The sequence below is a fragment of the Marmota monax genome, unplaced genomic scaffold, assembly GCF_021218885.2.
Source record: "Marmota monax isolate L192 unplaced genomic scaffold, Marmota_monax_Labrador192_F-V1.1 WCK01_AAM20220418_F8-fsc00157, whole genome shotgun sequence".
NCBI classification, from domain to species: domain Eukaryota; kingdom Metazoa; phylum Chordata; class Mammalia; order Rodentia; family Sciuridae; genus Marmota; species Marmota monax.
In genome coordinates, this window is record NW_026694573.1 from 3,608,312 (window position 1) to 3,632,064 (window position 23,753).

Genomic DNA, 23,753 nt, shown 5'->3' on the forward strand with positions numbered 1-23,753 from the left:
GGAGTGGCTCTGGAGAAGCAGTGAGCGAGACCTAGACGCGGTCTCCTGGGGGCTAAGGCGCGGGTCTGAAGTAAACGGTCAGGTCGACTCTCAGATCTTCGCTGGGGCTTGTTCCTGCCTCTACTTTGGTTTTCGTTCCGCAGAATGGTGTAGCAAGCTGGGCGGTCCCACCGCACCGGACTGCCGAGAAAGGTACAGGATTAATTTTAGTGCCCCAGGGTTAGGAGGTAGCAACTCTGTCTTATGAAGCCCTTCGTGTCTGAGGATTTCTAACTCCCTAGGCCCAGAGTCTTGGGAGTCCTGGCCGTAACTAACTGGGCATTGCGACTTCGTTTGCGCCAAAGGTCAAGTGATGGGCAATAGAAACCTGCGATCACACATACCTTAGTGGAGTCAGTACTGTAAAATGAGGGGTCCCTGGGCAGGACACCCTCTCTGGACGCTGGATTCCCCTTCAGCTCCACTTTCTGCAGTAGTGTGCAAGTGTGGGTACTTTGCACCGGTGAGGTGCTTTAGACTTCAGCTAAGATGGTAAGCGTGAGCCAGGAAATAGTCCTCTTCTCAGCTCTTTTAATTAGGACATCAAAGCCAGCTTCCCTCTGGCAGGCACCATGGTGATGAAACCAGTCTGCTTAAACCCTGGTTTAACCACTTGGAAACCATGTGACCTCAGGAAAGTTTTTCAGTCACTTGGGGCTTCTGCTGGTTTGTCTGAAAATAGGAAAGCAATGACTACCTTGCAGAATTGTTTAAGATAAGGGTTGGGGGTTTCTAGCAATCAGGGAATGCAAATCAAAACTACATTAAAATTTCATCTCACTCCAGTCAGAATGGTGATTATCAAAAATACAAATAAGGGCCTGGGGTTGTGGCTCAGCAGTAGAGCACTCGCCTAGCACAGGCAATGTGTTGGGTTCTATCCTTAGCACCACATAAAAATAAAAAAATAAAGGTATTGAGTCCAACTACAACTAAAAAAAAATTAAGAAAGAATACAAATAATAACTATTTATTATTTGTGAGGATGTAGGGGAAAAGGTACACTCATACATGTTGGTGGGAGTGCAAATTAGTGCAGCCACTCTGGAAAGCAGTATGGAGATTCCTTAAAAAAAAAAAAAAAAAACTGGGAATAAGGGCTGGGGTTGTAGCTCAGTAGTAGAGCACTTGCCTCAAACTCATGAGGCCCTGGGTTTAATCCTCAGCACCACATTAAATAAATACATAAAAATAAAGATATTGTGTCTATCTACAACTAAAAAAATATTTTTAAAAAACTGGAATAAAACTACCACATGACCCAGCTATCCCACTCCTTGGTATATATCTAAGAGATCTAAAATCTGCATACTATAGAGATATAGCCACATCAATGTTTATAGCAGTATAATTCACCAGTAGCCAAGCTATGGAACCAGGCTAGGTGCTCAACAACAGATGAATTAATAAAGAAAATGTGGAGCTGGTGTTGTGGCTCAGTGGTAGAGCACTTGCCTCTCATGTGTGAGGCACTGGGTTTGATTCTCAGAACCACATAAAAATAAATAATAAGTAAGGTAAAAAAATGTAGATTTAAAATATTTTTTAAAAATGAAAAAAATGTAGTATACATAATGGCATTTTACTCAACCATAAAGAAGAATGAAATTATGTCATTTGCTTGTAAATGGATGGAACTAGAGAACATTATACAAGTGAAGTAAGCCAGACTCAAAAAGTCAGGCATTGAATGTTTTCTCTCATATGTAGAAGCTAGACCAAAATAAGGGGGAGAATAGGAGAATCTCATGAAAATAGAAGAGAGGTCAGTGGAATAGAGAAAATGGATTGAGGGGGAGGGATGAGAGATGGGAAAAGAGAAGAACTGTGGAATGAATCTAACTAAATTTTCCTATGTACTTATATGAATATATCACAGTGAATTTCACTTTTATGTATATTGATAATGTACTAATGCTAAAAAAGAAACTATAAATAAATAGAAGAAATATCAGTAGAGGAAAGGGAACAGGGAGGGAGAAGGGGAGGGAAAGAAGTACTGGGGATTGAACTAGAGTAAATTATATTCTATGCTTGTATAATTATGTTAAAATGAACCCCAAAATTATATATATCTATAATGAACTAATGAAAAAAGGGTTAGGGTGTACCCCAGTGTTAGAGCTCTTCTGAGTTTGATCCTCAACACCATACATACACACACACACACACACACACTCACACACACACACAACACACACACACACACACACAAGAAACAACTCCACAACTTGAGACTTAAGTTTTTTGTTTGTTTGATTGTCCTGGGGAATATAACCCAGGGGCAATTTACCAATTTATCACCAAGATACATCCCCAGCCCTTTTTATTTTTTATTTTGCAACAGGGATTTTCTAAGTCGCTTAGAGCCTCACTAAACTGGTGAGGCTGGCCTTGAACTTGAAAGCCTCCTGCCTCAGCCTCCTGAGCTGCTGAGATTATAGGCCCCCACATCAGGCAAGATGAGACTTGATGACTAGGCAGGGTCATTGCCCCTTGTTAGCCTGAAGCAGCCATAGAAGATGGATCTTCGCCACTCAGCAAGTCTTAAGATTAAGGAAGCAAAGTATGGGGGGAGATAAGATAGAGATTTAGGATCAACAGAAATATACTGAGTTTTAAAGGAAATACCCATGAGCTATTGAGATACAAAAAAATGTTTGGGAACAGTTGTAATTCCTAAACAACGTGCCTTGGTTCTACCCTTGTAAAAAAATGAGATGTTTAATTTTGATCATTGTTTTGATGTTAGCTGACAGTTTCCAGTGTCTGATGAAGGGAGCTGCCTTTTCAAGAATGCAAACTCAGGCTGGGCATCCCAGCAACTTGGGGGACTGAGGCAGGAGGCTCGCAAGTTCAAAGCTAGTCTCAGCAACTTAGTGAGACCCTAAACAATTTACTGAAACCCTATCTCTAAATAAATAAATAGGACTGGGGATGTTGCTCAATGGTTAGGTACCCCCGGGTTAAATCCCCAGTACTTAAAAAATTTTTTTTTTTAAAAAAAGCAAACTTGGAGGATTTTTCTGCAAGTAAGGCATTGTCATCAGAGTAATATAAAGATAGTACTTCTTATTCAAGAGGTACCTTTTCTTCAAGATTTAAAGTAGAGACAAACTTGTAAATACAGTTTTCCCTCCATATTTGCAGGTTCTGCAACTGCAGATTTAACCAATCTTGGATCAAAAAAAATTTTTTTTAATTATGTCTATCTTCCTGGATGCAATGGCACATACCTGTAATTCCAGTGGCTCAGGAGGTGGAGGTAAGAGGATCATGAATTCAAACCCAGTTTCAGCAATTTAGCGAGACCCTAAGCAACTTAGCAAGAGCCTGTCTCAAAATAAACTACAAAAAGGGTTGGGGATGTGGCTCAGTGGGTAAGTAATCCTGGGTTCAATCCCCAATACCACACACACACACACACACACACACACACACACAAAGAAAAGAAACTGTACTGAATATGTACATTTTTTTCTTGTTGTTATTCCCTAAACAATAGAGTATAATAATTATTTATATATCATTTCTATTGGATTAGGTATTACAAGTTATCTTGAAATGATTTAAAGTGTATTGGAGATATTGTTCTAAGTAAATGAACCTCTGAGGAACTGCCAACATGCTTTCTATTCACTAACCTTGTTCCAGATCTGGAGAGCCATACTTCTTTTCAAGCTAAGTTTTGGAGGTTGTAATTATTTCCTTGTTTGTACATGAATTTGTCTAACCTTTTTATTGTTATTGTTGTTCTTTTGTTTGTATCAGTGGATTTCCTGGAGAAACCAGCACATACCCATTGTACTTCAATTTTTGCCAGTGGTCCTAAGTAGAATATTTTAAAATATATTGCAAAGTAGATGTTGACTCCCTTATGCTGCATGCTTTAAGCTATTTTGTCCAATATAGTAACCACTAACCACATATTGCTATTAAGTCCATTTTAAGGACTAGTCCAAATTGACATATGCTGTAACCATAAGATACACACTGCATATCAAAGACTTAAGAAAGAATGTAAAAAGAACTTACAAAAGAAAAAATGTAAACAATCTTGATAATGACTTTTATATTGACAACATATTGGAATGATAATATTTGGGGTACATTCAGCTAAATAAAATACACCATGAAATTTTTGAAAATTAAAGCATATGGGAGCTGTTTTAGCTGTTTTTTTAGTTGTAGATGGACACAATACTTTATTTTGTTTATTTAGTTTTTTTTTTTTTTTAATGTGGTACTGGGGATTGAACCTAGTACCTCATACATGCATGCTAGGCAAGCACCCTACCATTGAGCCACAACCCCAGCCCAATACTACACCATTTTATATAAGGAACTTGAGCAGCCCAGATTTTGGTATCCTCGGATACTGATTCCAGGATCAGTCTTCTGAGGATACCTACTGTATTTGTAAACAAAGCAGATTTAAACAATGTGATATAAGAAAATATACAATATACTATGGGAACATAAAGGAAGGGTCATTTCCAGCCTAGAAAGGTCTCATGGAAGAGGCTTCACTGCCAAATCAAAATGCCTCAAGCTGAACTTGAAACCCCTTCTCCAGACTTCTTTTATCTTTTGTACTGTATTCCTTCTTTCAGAAATGGCTTCCTCATCCATTCAAGTTCCAAGCCTTTGGGAGTCACCTGAATCTCCTCTATGTTCTTTCTTTCCCCATACAATCAAATTGTGTTAAATTTATCTCCTGGATTTTGTTCAAATCCTTCCTCCTCCTACCTCATACCTGCAATTATGTCATCTTTTGCTTTGATCATTGCCAGTCTTCTAACTTGTCTCTCCACCTCCGTGCTTAATTGTCTAAAGCTAATGTCTTGTCAGCCTTTGTACCCTCTCATTCAGCATCTCCCTACCTGGAATCACCTCCATCCTCCATTTTTGTAGCTGTTACTCATTTTCCAAGATACAGGTGAAACATCACCTCCTGTGTAAAGTCTTCCCTACCTGACCCAGAAAAATTGGCCCTTTATAGATAACCTCTCTTAATACATTTGTAAAACACTATTGTATTTCATTAATTATATTTAATCAAACACTATTGTATGGTAATTATCTGGAACTGGGTCTGATATACTTCTGTATCTATAGCACTTTGGCACTAAATAATTGATTGTTGAAGGAATTAATTTTGATGGGATCAAGGACAAATTCATATAAAGTACAAATTAATATTTTGTAAAAGGACAAATTTATTAAGGTGGTGACATTTGAGCAGGATATTCAAGCAGGAACAGAAACTATTATTACCAGCTAAATTGCTTAATCCATCAAAGATTGTTCAGTGACATTTCATTCACATTAGGTCATTATAAACCAGTGTTTCACAAATATAAAACATGAGAATAAAAAAAGTTATATTAAAAATATTTTATTTGCCTATTTTGTTTTTCACTCTGAATGATAACAGAATACCTCACTAGATCCCTGTATGATAATCATTTAAAAGGACTTCAGATTCTGCCTACTTGCTTTCTCATATATTCAGCCAAAACCCTAAAGTTATAACTGTATGCAATTATACTACAGTGAGGGATTCTTCCTTGCTTTGAAGAACAACTTTGTGACAACATTGGTGTAGTCCATAATTTGGTAAAATTATACATATATATACATATGTGTAGTCCATAATTTGGTAAAAATATAAAAATATGTGCAGGAAAGATAGACCATATCCAATCTCAACATGCTGGTTATATCTGGAGAGGGAGGAAAAGGAATGGGATAGCAGTATGAGGATCATCTGATGTTATACTGTGTGTGTTTTTGTTTTGTTTTGTTTTTGAGATGGAGTCTTGTTATGTTGTCAAGGTTGATCTCAAACTCATAGGCTCAAATGATCTTTCTGCCTCAGTCTCCCAAGCAGCAAGGACTATATATATATATATATATATATACACACACACCATTATGCCCAACTGATATACAATGTTTTAATTATTTTTAAAGAGATCTAAATCATGACAATATTAAAATTAAAAATCTGCATGTTTGCTTTTTCCTATGCTTTTGTTTATGTTTGAAGTATTTTAAAACATTGTTTTATAGATTAAAAAAAAGCTTTGTATTAGGAGTCCAGAAACCTGCAGTTCAGTCTGTATTTTACTGTAACCTCAATTTTCCTCAGGTAAGAAAGGCATGGGTGGGGAGAGGACTGGGAAGACAGTAGATACAGATTATCTAAGGCTTTGCCTAATTCTTAGAAAAAAGTAATTCTGACAATCTAGTCATATATAAATTCCTCTACTTATATGTTTATTTGTGACAAAAAGAGTTTCAATATAGAGGCTGATTCTATGGAAAAAGCTAATTTGTTAAAAAGTGTATTATTGTCTGGCTTTTAGGTGTTACTTTTAAATTTACAATGTGTTAATTTTAATCCTTGGGAAAGATATTTAAGGTTCTGTGGGTTTTGCTCATTAGCATTTGAAGGACTAAAATTTTGTGATGATTATTGATGAGCAATCCACCATGACAGAGATGTCACCTATCCTCTTTTCTCCTGTGAGCCAGCTTACAAAGATTTTGCATCTTCTTGTCCTATTTGATCCTCTCAATAATACTGTGAGGGAAGGGTCAGGAGTTCTTAGTATTTGTCAGATTTCCTAGTTAAACATGACAGTTACTGGAAATGAAAATGTAAGAGCCAATATTTCACTTAGAGTCACGGGGAAGAAGATCTGAGGTGATCCAATTTCTAAGCAACTAAGGCCCAATTTCTGGGCTAATTTGTTCCTGTGTGGTGTTTCTGAGGTCAGAAACCACTGTTCTTTCACTGCCATGGTCTATTTCATTGTTGTTATTATTGTCTTTATGTAGACTTAAGTGTCTCACATGAAAATGTTTTGGAATAGAGCACCCAAGCTTACTGAGAATGCATTTGTAGCAGAGCAGGCTAGACCAGGGATAACTGTGACATGTGAGTTTCTTTGTCTCCCTTTTAGCAGTATGAACTATTTGTTCACTGTTTTTGCGTTGGGTCTCTTGTTTCTTTTCTCATGATAAGCCCCACAAAACCTTCTTTACTCTCAGTAAACTTACTTTTTCTTTAAAAAAATATTCTTAAGGTTTTATTTTATTTTTTAAATTTTTTAGTTTTTTGTAATTGGACACAATACCCTTATTTATTTATTTATTTTTATGTGGTGCTAAGGATCGAACCCAGGACCCTGACGCACTAGGCAAATGCTCTACCGCTGAGCCACAACCCCAGCCCCAAGGTTTTATTTTTAATTGACAAAGAATAAGCATATATTCATGAGGTACAATGAGATGCTTCAATAATATGTATTCTGTAGTGATCGAATATATCCATCATCTCAAATATTTACCATTTCTTTGTGGTGTGAATATTGAAAATCCTCTCTTTTGGTTATTCTGAATTTTGAAATGCACTATTGTTAACTATATCAATAAACATCCATAATCTTTCCTAGTGTTAGATGATCTACACTAAAATGCATGGACCAACTCCATTTTATTTAGTAGGAGACTCTTAAAGATCTTACAGGAAGAACCACTGATGCTGAAATGTCAGGCATGAGAAACGGCCCTGAGAGAAATATTTAAGTCAGGAGACCCTCTCATCCCACAGATAACATCATTCAAAGCCTATTTTTCCCTGGAATTTTGTATGTCTGATGCATCTTATGCATTCCAGCTGCTACTGTCCTTGTACAGGCTCTCATCATTTCATAGAGTACTTCAATGAACTCAGTCTTCCAGCCTTTCAACTTCGAATTCACCCTTGACCTTAGTTCCCATGATGATCTGATAGTTTAGGCAAAAGTTGAACATGACATGGCATAAGGCCCTCTTGTTTGGCTCATCTTATGCTGTGCCTCTTCCTCACCCCATACTTTGGGCTCCAGAATTGTCAAATTACTTCCGGTTGATGAACACTCCAAACCTCTATCTTTACTCAGCTCCTTCTTTACCTAGATATTTCCTAATCAAACCTTAAGATTCCAGTGTCTTTTCTTCAGTAAAGCCTTCCTGGTTCTGTAAGAAATGCTCAGGTTTCCACCTCTGTGTTGCCAAAGCACTCTGTGCAGTTAATATTCAATCTGTCGAGTTTCTTAAGAATAGAAGTACAGCACGTCTTTGAATCTACAGTGCTTTGCATCTCACTGGTGCTCAATATGTGGCAGTTGAATCAATTGAATACCATATCAGTATATGTAAATGTTTATGTAGTCATTTGCCAGATCCTTTTTACATATATTAACTCAGAAGTTTATTTAGCCTGCTTTTAAAAAGACTACTCTTAGATGTGGCAGATTTATAATCCTTTCCTTTCAACAAGACTCTCAGCTGTCTTTGCACCCTGGATATCTATAACACAAGTAATCTTAAGTCCATGAGTGGTTTTAACAATAAGAGATATTGTGGAGTGGGGTCCACATGCTTGGGCTGCTTCATGTAGTACAACAGTGTTTACCGGGAAGTTGCTGATTCAGTATCTCATAGTTTAACCCTTTTTGATTAGCTTCCTTGTCTTGGATGAGGAGTTTGGTGGGATCTTTAACCATGACATTCCTGAGTTACAGAGATTTTTGGTTTTCAGAAATGCTCTTGCTATAGAAACAACTACCTGCTTGTATTTTAAGAAATAGTAGTCTAAGAGAAAGAACATTGGACTAGATATATAAATATAGGTTCTAACCCTAGTTTTACTATTAGATAACTGCATCTTCAAGTAAGTTATTTGATATCTCTTTTAATCATTAAATTAAAGGTATTAAATTTTCTCATAAATCTATGATTTTATGAATGGTAGAATGTGAGGCCTTTTTAAAAAATCTGGATAGTAAGGGCAAGAATAGCCCATGTTGCCTAACACCTAGAGAAGAACCTTTCTATTAGTATTTAAAGGCCAAGGACTGGCCAAGACTGACTTGTATTAGAATGCCACAGGAACAGTAAGAACTGGACTGGGCTGGATATCCAAGGGCTAGGGATTAGCCTTCATTACACCCATTTTAAGCTGCATAACCATAGACAAATTACAGTTTTTCTGGGTCTCAATTTCTTTATCTAAAAATGAGGATAATAATACCTACCCCTCTTTTTTTGATTGGAAAGAATCAAACAAGTTGAAAAATCTGAAAATCTTTATAGTCTCTCGGTATTATTTTTAGTTGAGAAAAAGGCATTTGGATATAATTCTTCCATGGAAAATTATACATATGCCATCCTTAATGTACTGGATGCTTGTCTTTGAGTTACTTTTCCCATAGCGATAATGGCTTTGCATTGAATCATTTATAGTCTTTCCACCAGTTCTTCAAGTGATAAATAGCATGTATTTGAAACATGTATTTGAGACCATGAAATAAAGCAAAGCTAACTAAGCTGAAATGTAGTTCACAACTTATCAATAATTTGTCTGTAGTTACTTGGGCTAGCAAAACTGCACATAGGCTTATGTATCATCAGACATGCAAAATCCCAGGTTAAATTTTTGGGCCCCAAATTTCATAAAGTATCAATGTGATAAATAGACCTTTCTTTCTAACTCCTTTGCCCCCTAAAACAATTGCATCTGTGTGCAATGGGCTTAATAGCAATGTGTGTGGCATTTAGAAGTATTTTGTTGCCCATAAGCTCAATGCAAGTCAACAGGTGTTGTGGCTGTCTAAAAAAGCTCATACTGTCTTAAGTGGCATTATGAGAAGTATAACATCCAAAACATTAGGGAGATGACTGCCTTTACTCTGCTCTATTTTGACCAGTGCACACCTGAAGTTTATCTAGCTCTGGATTAGATACAGAGCATGCATGTATCTGTATTATCTTGCATATGAAAATAAGGAGAGATGATGTTGGAGAGAACATCTACCAAAACAAGAAGACTTGAAGGTATCAAGACCATTTATCTAGCAAAACAAAGCAAATGAATATCCTAAGGAGGATATTGTCACTTATGAAGAAGGTCATATAAGATTATTTATTCCATATGACCTGAAGGAGAGGAGCCAGTCAATGGTAAAAACTAAAGGAGGCACATTTCAGTTCAATATAGTTATTTCTAATAGATGATGTCAAAAGATGAACTAGGGGCTAGGATTGTGGCTCAGTGATAGATCACCTGCCTAGCATGTGTGAGGCCCTGGGTTTGAGTCTCAACACCATATATAAATAAAATAAAGGTCCATTTACAACTAAAATAAGTATATATTTTTTTTAAAAAAATGAATTAGCCAGTCTGCAGGCAATGAGTTCTTAGTTTTTCAGGGTATTCAAGTCTGGTCCAGATGACCACTTGGTGGGAGTATTGTAGAAGAAAGTTAATTATAAGATGGGTACTTGAACTAGAGAGGCCGTGGTTTGTGTGTATTGCTATATCATGAACCAAGAAAAGTACAGAATATCAATTCCAAAGGGTCATAAACAGACCATAGAACAATAAAAAGACAGTTGGTATCTGAAGAAGAGGAAACATCAAAAGGGTGATCTTACTGAAGAACTAAATAATAGGAAGATGATTATTATTAATAATTTTATTTATATTATTATTTTAAGTATGTCTGGTTTGGTTGGGTTTAATGGAAAAGGATCACTTTATTACAAGAGTGTGTGAACCCTAGATTCTGGGACCAGCTGGTGAGAGTTCCAGTTCCAGAATTGGTATAAAACAACTATTTCATGGTTGCAAAAAAACAATTTCAACTTAGAAGTACTTATATTGGGGCTCAGTTATAAGACCAAAACATTGCACGGAGGTCAGGAGGCCAAGAAGGTACATAGCCTAGGGGTGAATCAAGTATATAGATAGAATGAGATATTTTTAAAACTAGACCAAATATACTTACACTTGGTACTTTACATTGGATAATTGGCACCCTGAAATCCTTTACACTGTATTCTGAGAGGCCATACTATGTGCTTATGATCACATAGATGGTTTACATATCGTAATAACTTGCCAGATTCTATGCCCTACCAAAGACCTTATGCCAGCAAGTTCAACCCTACCTTGAGCACTAACCAGTTAGTCCTGCCCGTAGTCCCAGAATCTAAGTCCTGCTTCAGATCTCAACCTTGTTACTGACCCTGTCTAAATTAATATTCCAGATCTAATAACTAGTCTACCATGTTTGAAACAACAAAACAGTTCAATAACTGAAACTCTATTTTGTTTCTTTAAATCCAAATCTCTTTCTGATATCCCAGCCCCTTTTAAATTTAGCATTGTTAAAGCCTCACCCTGGATACTGAACCCTGCTATCTCTTACTAGACTTTGTAACACAGACTGCTTCCTAGATTGCCACTGCTAAATCCCAGAGCCCCAGAGCCTCACTTTTGGGTCTCTATGAGTGCTGAAGTTGTAGGCTTCAATTCTCTGAGAATCGGGCACCCCTCCATCACCAGAATGCTCTTTTATCTAAGGAGCAAACTGATTTTGGCCTGTGTCCAGAGTGATCCAATCTAAACTCAGCCTCTATAGTCACTAACCAAAAAGAGCTTCCTCAGTCTGGTACTGTGTAATCTTCTAGATTTGGAGGCCATGTTCTTGGGCAACATAGCTCCATATCTGTTAACTATGAACTTTTCTTGTCCAGATTCTGTGGAATTAGTTTTACCAGCTCATAGCAAGCTGCACAATTAGTTTCCTAAGAGTCTTATAGCCTTTCAACAATGGTTCTCTTTACTGGTTAGTTATTTTTTTAAATTTATTTTTTAGTTGTAGTGGACACAATACCTTTATTTTATCATTTATTTATTGTTTTATGTGGTGCTGAGGATAGAACCCATGGCCTACATGCTAGATGAATGCTCTACCTCTGAGCCACTACCCCAGCCCTTACTGGTTAGATTTATAAGCACACACTGAATGAACCAACCTTTGTGCCAGGTATGGGGTCAAAGGTGAGTAAATTATAAGGTGCTTTTTTTTCATATCATAATAATAATGGCTTATAATTCTTAAACACCTGCCACATGCCAGGCACTGTGTTAGGTACTGTGTGATGCCTATAGGGGACAGACTTTATAGGGAATGAGAGGTATGTCACCTAGGCCTATAGGTGACAGGCAGGATTGAGGATGGAAAGTTATAGATACAACACATAGCTGGTGCTTAATAAACATTAGCTGTGCTTACTGTGTTGGGCAGTAACATTACCAAAAGTGCCATGCAGGTCTAGAGGTGGGAGAACAAACAGAGGGATGTGTGGACAGTACCAGAAGGTCAATCCAGGAAGAGGAAAAAGCAAGACTGCAAGCAGGAAAAAAAGACAACCATTCTGGAGTAGCCAGCCTTTTAGAACACAAGAGTAGGTAAAGGCTCACAATGGAACAATGTATGGGAAGCAGATCTAGAGAGTTTTAGAGAGGGCTATGCTAAAGGAAGACTCTAGCCATGAAATCATATTCACAGGAGAAAATGATTGCATGATTTTGTAAAAACCGGAAGGATAAGACACAAGACTGAAAGTTATTCAATTAAAGGAAGGAAGATTGCAGACTGCTTAGTCACCTGCAGAGAGAGTGTAGAGCTTACAAAATGAGAGGAGATGATCACATCACTTAAGTGAACATTGATCAACGTACTTGGCAGGACAAGTGGAAATGTTTTTCTTTTAAATAATTCAAACCATTAGACTTCAAACCCAGTTTAAGATAGTATAAGAGTCTGATATATATAAATGCTTCAGGGGTGAATGAGTAGAATAAGTGAAAAGGAGGAATAAGTAAAACTTACTGTGTTCAACTAATAGTGCATGAATAAAGTCTCCAGTGGCAAATCACAATAGCCATCATTCAAAGGTATTGTATAAGGGAAAAGAAATACTGTTTGCTGGTTATCCTGTATTATAACATACTGAAGCCACATTATGGTATTGTAATCAAAGGAAGGCAAGCCTGATGATCCAAAGACATTTCTCTTTCTGATATTCCATTTTTCTAAGGTAGGTTTAACTTAAAATGATAGATTTTCATGATAGGTTGTTCACATTTCCCTCAATATTTTCCTGAGTTAATCAGTACAAAAAATGGCAGGGAAACAAAATTAAAAGAATATTAAAGTTATAGGCATATAGTATGGGATTTCATAGTAATGTTACTATTTAATAACTTTTCCATTCATTGGGAAATAGCATTTTTATTTTATCAGAAGTAGCATGGTACAGTAGGAAAATTGTAAGTTTTTAAAGTTCAATTCTGTAATGTGTTGACTTTATAACTCTGATCAAGTTACTTAACTGCTGGACCTTCCTTTTATTCTATTTTTTTTTTAATTTGCATGCATGTGTGCATACATGTGTGTTACTGAAGATAGAACCTAGGGCCTAGTGCATGCTGAGCAGGCACTTTATCACTAAGCTGCATCTATAGCCCCTTTCTCTCCTCCTCCTCCTCCTCCTCCTCCTCCTCCTCCTCTCCTCTCCTCTCCTCTCCTCTCCTCTTCTCTCTCTCTCTCTCTCTCTCTCTCTCTCTCTCTCTCTCTCTCTCTCTCTCTCTTGTGCAGGGCATTGAACCCAGGGCCTTGTGCATATGAGGAAAGCACTCTATCAGCTGAGCTATATCCCCAGCCCTCCCTTTCTCTTTTTTGAGCACAGATGTACTTTTGAAAAAACTTTGTTTTTGAAAAAAACAAAAAGTTAAATCAGAGCTAAGTTAATGTGTGATGGGGTTGAAGATGTTTACAAATTTTGACTATAAAGTGCTACTGTATTGCTAAGCTATGATGTTTTGATTTAATGAATTCAAGATATATCTGGCCTGCAGTGGGTTTATCAGGGCACAGCCCCACTATAGATCAAGGAGCATCTGAGATTGGCTTTCTTATTTGGACTGTAGATCAACTCTGAAAGCAACTCAACATAAGTTCCAGAAAAATGTAAAGCAACAAGGCATTTTTTTGAATCAGTTGTGGATACATACATTCTTATATGTTTAAACTTCAGCTTCATTTCTTTATAATCACATCTCATTTCCATGAAAAGTCTGATGCAAATAAGAATTGATAATAGATACTAGCAGGGAATGAGGAGAGAATAAAACTATAGAAAATGGCATAGAGCCTAATTAAAGTATTTTAAAATTCTTTATATACAACTCAAGTCTTGGATGTTAGAAATTTAAAAAGTCTAATTTCTGAATCTTACTATATTAAGGATTATTTTTCCAGAAATAGAGTAGTTCATCTTCAACTCAGTATACCTTAAAATGAACTTATTTTCCTCCTACTAAGTTCTTACTTTAAGCTTGTCACTATCCTTCTTCTTGTGAGCCTCTATTCTGCCCCTTCTCACTGCATCCACCATCCTTACCTTCCTCACTGCATCTTGCCTGTATTGTTGTATTTGCTATGAAGCTAATTTATCCTATCTCAGTGTTTTTGTCTTCCAATAGAGACTTTTCAAATTACTTTTCCTCCTATAAGACTCTCATATATGTTACAGTTCCCGATGTACTGATTTATTTATTTATTGTCATAAAAACTTACCAGTAAATTTGTGTACCTGTGTATTCATTTGTGTACCTGTCTCTCTGGTCAGCTTTTGAATTATTTAAAAGCAGTGGTTATTTTTTTCTGTGCTGGTAGTGCTTAGTGAAAGGCATTACACATAGCTGTGTGACTCTAGTAAGTTATTTAATGACTCTATGCCACAATTTTCATATCTGTAAGAATGGATGGGGTTAATAGTACAGATTGAACATCTGTTTTTTTGTTTTGTTTTGTTTTGCAGTACTGAAAATTGAACCCAGGGCTTCAAACATGGTAGGCAAGCCATCTACCACTGAGCTACCTCAGATCCAGGTTGAATACTCTTTATCTAGAATTTTGAAATTCAAAATGATATAGTAATGATGCTCAAAAAGTTTTGTATTTTGTAGCATTTTGGATTTCATATTTTTGGCTACAAATATTCAAAAAAGAAATCTAAACTCTGAAATACTTCTAGTCCCAAGCATGTTGGAAAAGGGATACTCAATCTGTGTTTATTTCAAAGGACCACTGAGTTAAGAGAGTACATGTGCGTATCTTAAGTTAGTTTTTGTATAATTATAGTTTTACATATTACAGTTTTTGTATTATATTTTGTATATTTTAGCTTTAAAAAAGTTACTGTTTAAAAGTTATTTCTATATAAGGTATGTTGACACCAAATTCACATCTTCATAAGTGTATTTTATATAATGATGATCATGTATGTAAGAAATTTTTTAAAAAGTTATTTCTAAAAGTTACTGCTTTCTTATTTTAGGAAACTATTTTTTTTTCTGACTTTTGAGAGTCTCTGTTATCTGACCTCACCTCGACCCTTCTGGGTAAATCCCCTTGTTCTCTAACATAGTATCCTATATCCACCAGGTCAGGCTTCCATTCTTCTTAGGCTAATACAAGTACACTGTATTTTTTTACCTATTTCCATCCTGGAGCATCCTGCCTTTTATATTCTGCACTCACAAATTCCACCCATGCTTTGGGATCATGATTAGGTCTTCTCCATGGTGTCCTCAACAACAGTTCCATCTTATGCTTACCTCTCTCTTTTCCGAGATACTCTGGCATTTAATCTGGTCTCTGTTTAGGTATGTAACATTTTTGTGTGTGTTTATCTTGTCTCCAACAAGAGTGTAAATTCCCAGAGGACACGGACTATCCTGTGTTTCTTCCATATTATATTACTTTCATATTCTCTACTATATATGGCATAGTTATGGGTTTTTATTCAATTCTTTAATATGCATTTCTTTTTTAAAACAATATTTATTTTGTAGTTGTAGTTGGACACAATACCTTTATTTTAATGTGGTGCTGAGGATCGAATCCAGGTCCTCACACATGCTAGGTGAGTGCTCTAACACTGAGCCACAATCCCAGCCCCTAATACATATTTCTTAATGCATATTTAACTATTGCTTAATAGTAGGCAATTAAATACAATAATTAATAAGACAAGGTCACCTAATTTTGAGGTATGTCCATTCTAATGGAGAACTAAAGCTATAAGTATTCAGAATTCTGTGTAGTCAGTGCTATGGAAGATTTTACAGCAAACGATTAATATTCAAATTTATTTTATTTTTTTAATATTTGGTTTTTTTAGTTGTAGTTGGACACTTATTTAAATGTAAGGGCACTTATTTAAGAGTAAGGGCACTTATTTATTTTTATGTGTTGCTGAGGATCTAGCCTAGGGTTTCACACATGCGAGGCAAGCGCTCTACTGCTGAGCCACAACCCCAGCCCTCAAATTTATTAATTAGATAAATATGAGTTCTGAGTAGAGGATGATCAGGGCAAATGACCTAAAGTAAGGGTTTCTAGCGTGTAGCAGTAGCCAAGACAAGATGTGATGAGTGCTTGAACTACAATACTTAGAAACAGAGGAATGAATGAAAGAGCCACTGGGAATAAAAATAAAAGGGATTCTAACCATGGAATATAAAGTATAAGAGACAAAGACCTTCAAGATGATTTGGGCTTCTTGTTTGAGCATTGGCTTAATGGTAAGACCAATGAGGAGGGGAAAAAAAAGCAAATTTGGATATTGAAATGCCACAGGACTTCCAAAGACAGATTGCTATGTATAGCTGGAAATTCTGGTCTGTGGTCTAAGGATAGGAATTTGGACTAGAAATACAGGGAAAACTGGAAATTTTAGCAACTAGTGGCTGTTTAAGCCATGGGTGTAGAAGCAATTCCCCAGAGACAGGATAGGAAAAGAGAGAAAGTACCTGAAACAGAAATGTTCAGAGAAGTTAGAAGAGATACAGGAATGATCAGGTAGGTACCCAAGGCAGCAGTCAATGCTACCGTGAGACCAATTGTAATTATGTATTGAATCCAGCATTTTGGAAAGTACTGAAATGGGCTAAGGTGGCCCCTAGTAGGAGTACAGTAAATAATGGTCAAAATTAATTGAATAGGAGACAAAGAAGGGTCAACAGAGAGAGAAACTTTCAGTAAAATTGAAATATCAGAAAGGAGAAAGACAAGTTCATTGTTTGAACATGAGATAGGGCTTTTTTAAAAAGCCAGAAAAACTTTTGATGGTTTCTATAAAGGGGGGCAGTGTTTTGTGTGTTAGAGCTATTGTCTATTGTGTGTCTCGTGATATACTAACCTCTTTATACATTTTACACTTAATTGTCACAATCCCCAAGGGTCTCCTATACACTTGACATGAAGCTCAGTGTGGTTAACTTGCCCAGAGGATCATTTGTTTGACTTACAAATGTTACCAGGTTTGTCAGCTCTTAGTGTTACCAATTAGTGTCACCAGCTCAGCCTTGGATTCTTTTGCTCAATTCAAGATAGAAATCACAAAGAATCAAGAAAGCAACACCATCCCAACAAAGCTTTATTGGGGTCTATAATCAAGCATTAGAGAGAGAGTACATGGGATAGGTTCTCCATGCTGTTCCCTGAGACGAAAAGCATAGGTGCACACAGGCACACAGTCAGTTGTTGTACATGATCCCAAGATTTCTGCACAAGTCTTGTCAGTTCTTTGCTTTTGGCACCAGGGTTTTCACATAACATGGCCATCTGCTCATGTGTGTTGGGTCTGTCTGAGCTTGACTTGCAAAATATGACGGAGGCACTCACTACAACCACCTCAGGAAGGCCATGTATTAGTCAAGTTCAGGCGTATTGCAAGTACAGGAGTGGGGTGGGGTGTTGCAGGAAGACGTAGGTAGGTGAGGAGTCAGCTGCTCCTGAACCTGATCGTTGGTGGAAACTTTTTTTTTTTTTTTAATCTTGGGTTAGACTGGAAATCTTGGTGGGGGAATTAGGGCCCTCCCTGCTATCTCAGAGAGCAAACTCTTTCCACCACACATAGTAATTTGCATGCACATACTCTTCCCTAATCCATCACCAAAAAAAAGGGGGATAATTTTTTGGTCCAGATGATAGAAGGGAGCCAGAAGTTTAGTGTATCCAAGTTCACTGTGGAAACACTACCTGGGAAGAATAAGGATGATGTGCCCACAATAGCAAGCAGGATATATGAAAAACCTGCACACAACAAGGGCAAAAGATAGAAACACAGGAGCTGAGAGCCTTAGCCAGTCATCTCCTAAGAGGGAGGGTAGGGCAGGTTATTGTGAGGAAATCAGGAAACACTTATTAGATTATTAACAATTAGAAATCATAGCTGAATGTCAGTTTTAAAAATTGTTGGGTTAAAGAATAGTTTTTAAAAATTCTACCTGAAACTACTTTAACTTCTTAAAGATTAAAAAAAAATTATGAAAGTGGTGGTAAGAAGGAACCAGGTTAAAAAAAAAAAAAAAACCAAAACCCTAACAAGAGGTAGAGAGCAACCCACTTAAAAAGTGGCAAAGGATCCAAAGAAGAACCTCACCAAAGAAGATATAGAGATGGCAAAGAGGCAAATGAAAACACTTTCAACATCATACATCATTAAGGAATTGCAAATTAGAATGAGAAATGACTACATGCCTAGTAGAATGACCAAAATCCACACCCTGACACCACCTAATGCAGACAAGGATGCGGAGTGACAGAAATTCCCATTCATTGCTAGAGAGAAGGCCAAAGAGGAGATACTTTGGGGAAAAAATTGGCACTTTTTTATAAAACTAAACTGCTTTTGCCATGTGATCCAACAGTCATGGTACTTGGTATTTACCCAGTTGAAAACTTACGTTTATACAGAAACCTGCACATGGATGTTTATGGCAGCATTATTTACGAGTGCCAAATCTTGAAAGCATCAAAATGTCTTTCAATAGGTAAATGAATAAACTGGCACACCCATACAATAGCATATTATTCAATGCTGAAACAAATGAGCTGTTCATCCATGAAAAGATGTGGAGGAACCTTAAATCCCTATTACTAAGTAAAAAAAATCCAACATGAGCCAAGTGTGGTGGTGCACGCCTATAATCAGGAGGCTGAGGCAGGAGTATCACGAGTTCAAAGCCAGCCTCAGCAATTTAGTGAGGCTCTAAGCAATTTAATGAGACCCCATTTCAAAATAAAACATTCAAAAAGGGCTGGAGATGTGTCTCAGAGGTTAACTGCCCTGGGTTGTTTTTTTTGTTGTTTTTTTTTTAAAGCCCAATGTAAATGCTACATGTTGAATGGTTCCAATTATATGACATTTTGGAAAATGCAAAGTTATGGAGACAATAAAAAGATCAGAGGTTGCCAGAGGCTTAGGAGAAGGGAGGAATAAATAGGTGGAGCAGACAGGATATTTAGGGTCATAAAATTATTCCATATGATACTATAATAGATGGATACATGTCACTTTACATTTGTCAAAACTTATAGAATGTACCTAGAATACCTAGAGTGAACCCATTATCACTTTGAATGATAATGAAGTGTCCATATTGGTTCATTAATTATAACATTCCTGTTCTGCTGGATGTTGGTTGTGGGGGAGGTTGTGCATGTATGAAGGCAGGGGGTATATGGAATGTCTCTGTGCTGTCCACTCAATTTTTCTGTGAACCTAAAATGCTCTAAAAGTCTATAATAAGAAAAGGGGTCAGGGGAGGGGGTGCCCGGGTGTGGTGGCACACGTCTGTAATCCCAGTGGCTTGGGAGGCTGAGGCAGGAGGATCGTGAGTTCAAAGCCAGCCTTAGTAAAAAGCAAGACGCTAAGCAACTCAGTGAGACCCTGTCTCAAAATAAAATACAAAATAAGGCTGGGGATGTGGCTCAGTGGTGCCCCTAATTTCAATCCCTGGTAGCCAACCACACCCCCCAAAAAAGAAAATGGGGAAGAATTGGAAAATCAATATATTGTAGGAAAGCTATATGAAAATATTTTATGTTTATATAAATAGGAATTCCCTCCCCTAAAGAATAAGGGATATGGTATTTTAAAAAATACTCCAACTCCATATTCTCAAGATGATGCAGAAACCTGAGGCATTCTGACACAGTAGAGAAAGCACTGAACTGTGGAGTGAGAGTCTTTCTTCAAATCCTGGCTCTGTCACTAGGTAATTCCCATTGTCTCACTAGGTCTGTTTTCTCAGCTGCAAAATCTAGGGGGTGACCTGTGATATCCAAAGTAACTTTGAGTTTGGAAAATCTGTGTCCACATTTGCATATCATATGACATAGTGCTTAGGAACACAGGCTCTGGAGCTAGAATGCTTAGGTTAAATCTCAGCACCTCACACCCAAGCTATGAGCAAGTTAATAGTCTCTCTATTAGTCTCCCTGGCCCTTGATTTCCTCATCTGTAAACTAGGGATAATAATGTAAATACTCCACTAGGTGATTGCGTCGGTTCAAATAAAAGTGCCGGATACAGTAAATAATAGATAAATATAAACTATTATAATTACAGATGGTAGATGCTATTATTCTGATAGCCGTTTGCCACTATCGAGAACATGCAACTCTATACCTGTACGTGATTGAAAGAAACAGAAGGTAAATGGAATTAACCAATTGGAGTTTGCCAGGTTCCCATTTTGGGAAAGGAATGAAAGGAATCTTCAAAGATCTGAGTGGTCAGGACCTCTGGGTTGTGATTCAGCTACAGTCAACTGTCAAATTTTCCCACAGCTCAGTGGAAAGTCACTGAAAACTCCATGACAACAGTGCCAGTCCTCCTTCAGTGTTTCTCTGCCGGGATGCACCACTGACTCTGGAGGTCTGACTTATTGGTGTCCTGGCAGGGGACAGGGATCTAAGCAAGCTTGGTAAATTTTTCCAACCAAAATACTTAAGTGTCTACAACGGCTTTTGCTATACAATGATATTGCAAGACTCAAACTTGCAAAGCATCAAAGATGAAAAGTTTGGAGTCCAGATTGTCTGTGATATCTTAAGTACCTTTGAATGGAAAATCTGTGTCTGCATTTGCATATAGTATGACATAGTGGTTTTAGGCAGGAATGATGATGCAGTAATGATCGTAGGTTATTTCAGAATTCAGAATCCCAAGTGTCAACCCCATAGGCTGCTCCATGCCTTTCTCTCTGGGTGAAGTTAAAAACATGATGCCAACTGGGGTTATGGCTCAATAGTAGAGCTTTTACCTAGCATTCTTGAGGCCTAGAGTTTGATTTCTAGTACTGGGGATGGGGGTGGGAGGAGAAGAACAGAGACGCTCCTTGCCAGATAGTGTGTGTGACAGTAACTAAGATTTTAAAGTTTTCTCAAATGAGTCCAGCAGGCATTTCATCTGTCAGTGGTAATTGTCCCCAGTTTAAACAGAAGTGCTATAACATCTTTCCAGATATTCTTAGGGAACTTTCTCAAACTTGAATTCAAGATCCCTTTTTATCAATCTGATTCATTGTTCCTAATTTTTCCTCTTACAAATTAAGCAGTTAGCTGTACACCTTGATGTTTAAGTATCTAAGTGGTGATCAGAGCCAAAGCTTCTTCTACTTCTTACATTCCCCTGTCAAGAGTAGAGATGGCATGGTCCAAAGCTGGTCTGGATTTTCCCTTTCAATGAAGTCTGCTCACTACAAAACCTGGATACTGGATGGCATTCACCAGACATTGGTCATTAGAACACACATTTTTTCTTTTTAAAAAGTCGTATACATACATTTGTATATTTTTTAAGTGACACATCAAACATTTATCATTTCTTTGTGGTGAAAATATTTAAATCCTTTCTTTTAGTTTTTTGAAATATACAGTATATTATATATATATATATATATATATATATATATATATATATATATATATATATAAAATCACTTTACTGTATAATAGAACGACAAATTAATTTCTCCTAACTATAATTTAGGACCCATTCAATAACCTTTCCCCACTCCACTTAACCTCATTTTTCCCTCCCTCTGTTGTTACAGTTTGGTTGTGAAGTGTCCCCCAAAAGCTCACAATGCAAGAAGGTTCAGAGAAGATCAGTCTGTGAAAGCCTTAATCCAATCAGTGTATTACTCTCCTGATAGGATTAACCAGGTGGTGACTGAAAACAGGTAGAATGTGGCTGGAGGAAGTGAGTCTCTGGGGGTGTGCTTTTGGGATATATATTTTGTATCTGGCAAGTAGAGTCCCTCTCTCCCTCTCCGCTTTCTGATCATGATGTGAGCTGCTTCCTTGAGCCACATTCTTCTGCCATGATGTTCAGCCTCACCTCCAGCCCTGAGGAATGAAGCCGGCCTTCTATGGACTAAGACCTCTGAAACCGTGAGCCCTAAAATAAACTTTTCCTCCTTTAAAATGGTTCTGGTCAGATCTTTTAGTCACAGCAGCAAAAAAGTTGAGCAAAATATCTGATAACCATTATTCTCTTCTCAACTTCTATGAGATCAATCAATTTAGATTTTAATTATGAGTAAAGAGCATCTGATTTTTGCTTTTCTGTGCCTGGCTTATTTAACTTAACATAATAACCTCCAGTTCAATTCATGTTGTCACAAATGAAAGGATTTCATTTTATTTATGGCTGAATAATATTACCCCCACACACATATATATATACCATATTTTCTGTATTCATCATTGATAGATGCTTAGGTTGTTTAAATTTTTTGGTTATTGTGAATAGTGCTGCAATAAACATGGGAGTTCAGATGTCTCTTCATACTGAGTTTATTTCCTTTGGCTATATACCTAGTAGTGGGCTTACTGGATCATATGGTAATTCTATTTTTAATTTTTCAAAGAACTTCCGTACTGTTTTCATAGTCACTGAACAAATTTACATTCCCATCGATGGTATGTGTAAAGGTTCCCTTTTCTCTACATCCTCATCAGCACTTGTAAGACTGAAGTCTTTAATTCATTTTGAGTTGATTTTTGTATGTGGTGAGAGCTAAGGGTCTGGTTTCATTCTTCCTCATGTAGATATCCAACATCTACATGAGGAATAGCACTTTTGTTGAAGATCATTTGGCTATAGATGCACATAATACCTTTCCTTAATAGCATTTTAGTGCATTTAGGTCTTGGTGCATCCATTGAATTTCTGCCATTGGTGGCACGACTTTGCTGAATACTTTTAATTTTTAAAGGAGGAAGGCTTCATATTTATTTGTTTGTTTATTGTGGTACTGGAGGTTAAACTCAGGGCCTCTCACATGCTAGGTAAGTGCTCTACTGAACCACATCCCCAGACCTTTTTATTTTTTATTTTGAAACAGTGTCTCCCTAAGTTGCCCAGGCTGTCCTTGAACTTGTGATCCTCCTGCCTCAGCATCCTGAGCAGTTGGGATTATAGGTGTGAGCCACTACTCCCAGCTATTAGTGTATTTTTTTTTTTTTTTGTCTTTAGGTTGGGTTTTCTTTTTGCAGAAAAATCTGCTCCATGGTACTTGAAATCTACTCCCTGGTACTTGATATTCAGCATTTTTTTTAGCTAAATTGAGATCCAGAAAAGGTCATTGATTTCCCTCAGTTCATACAGGCACTTATTAACAGAGGTCAAGCCTCAAATGTGTTCCATACTGACCATATTAAGCCAGAAAGCGTCTTCTTTTTAAAAATATCTATTTCCAAAGAAGGGGTTAGGAGAAATAGAGGCTGTGATACTCTCATTGAAGGAAGGATAAGACCAAAAGAAGGGTAGAACCCAGGTAAGGAAAGGGCTCTGTATAGGCAGAAGACCCAAAGATACAGTAGGTATCTCACATTGGACAGGAAAAGGAGGTGACACGGGGTAAGAAAAAGACAAGAGATACCACACCACCACCACCACATACTTGGCTTACTTGAAAAATCTCACTCAGCCAAACAGATACAAGT

General features: G+C 37.2%; 1 long non-coding RNA gene across 2 annotated transcripts in view; it reads left to right on the forward strand.

Annotated features, from left to right (window-relative positions):
* Positions 1–55: 55 nt before the first annotated feature.
* The window catches only part of LOC131423278 (uncharacterized), a 28,735-nt gene continuing 5,037 nt past the window's right edge, over positions 56–23,753 (forward strand). For both annotated transcript variants that reach the window (XR_009224626.1, XR_009224625.1), the window contains exons 1-2: positions 56–192; positions 3,190–3,304. This is a non-coding gene — a long non-coding RNA (uncharacterized LOC131423278). The remainder of the gene's footprint in view (positions 193–3,189; positions 3,305–23,753) is intronic.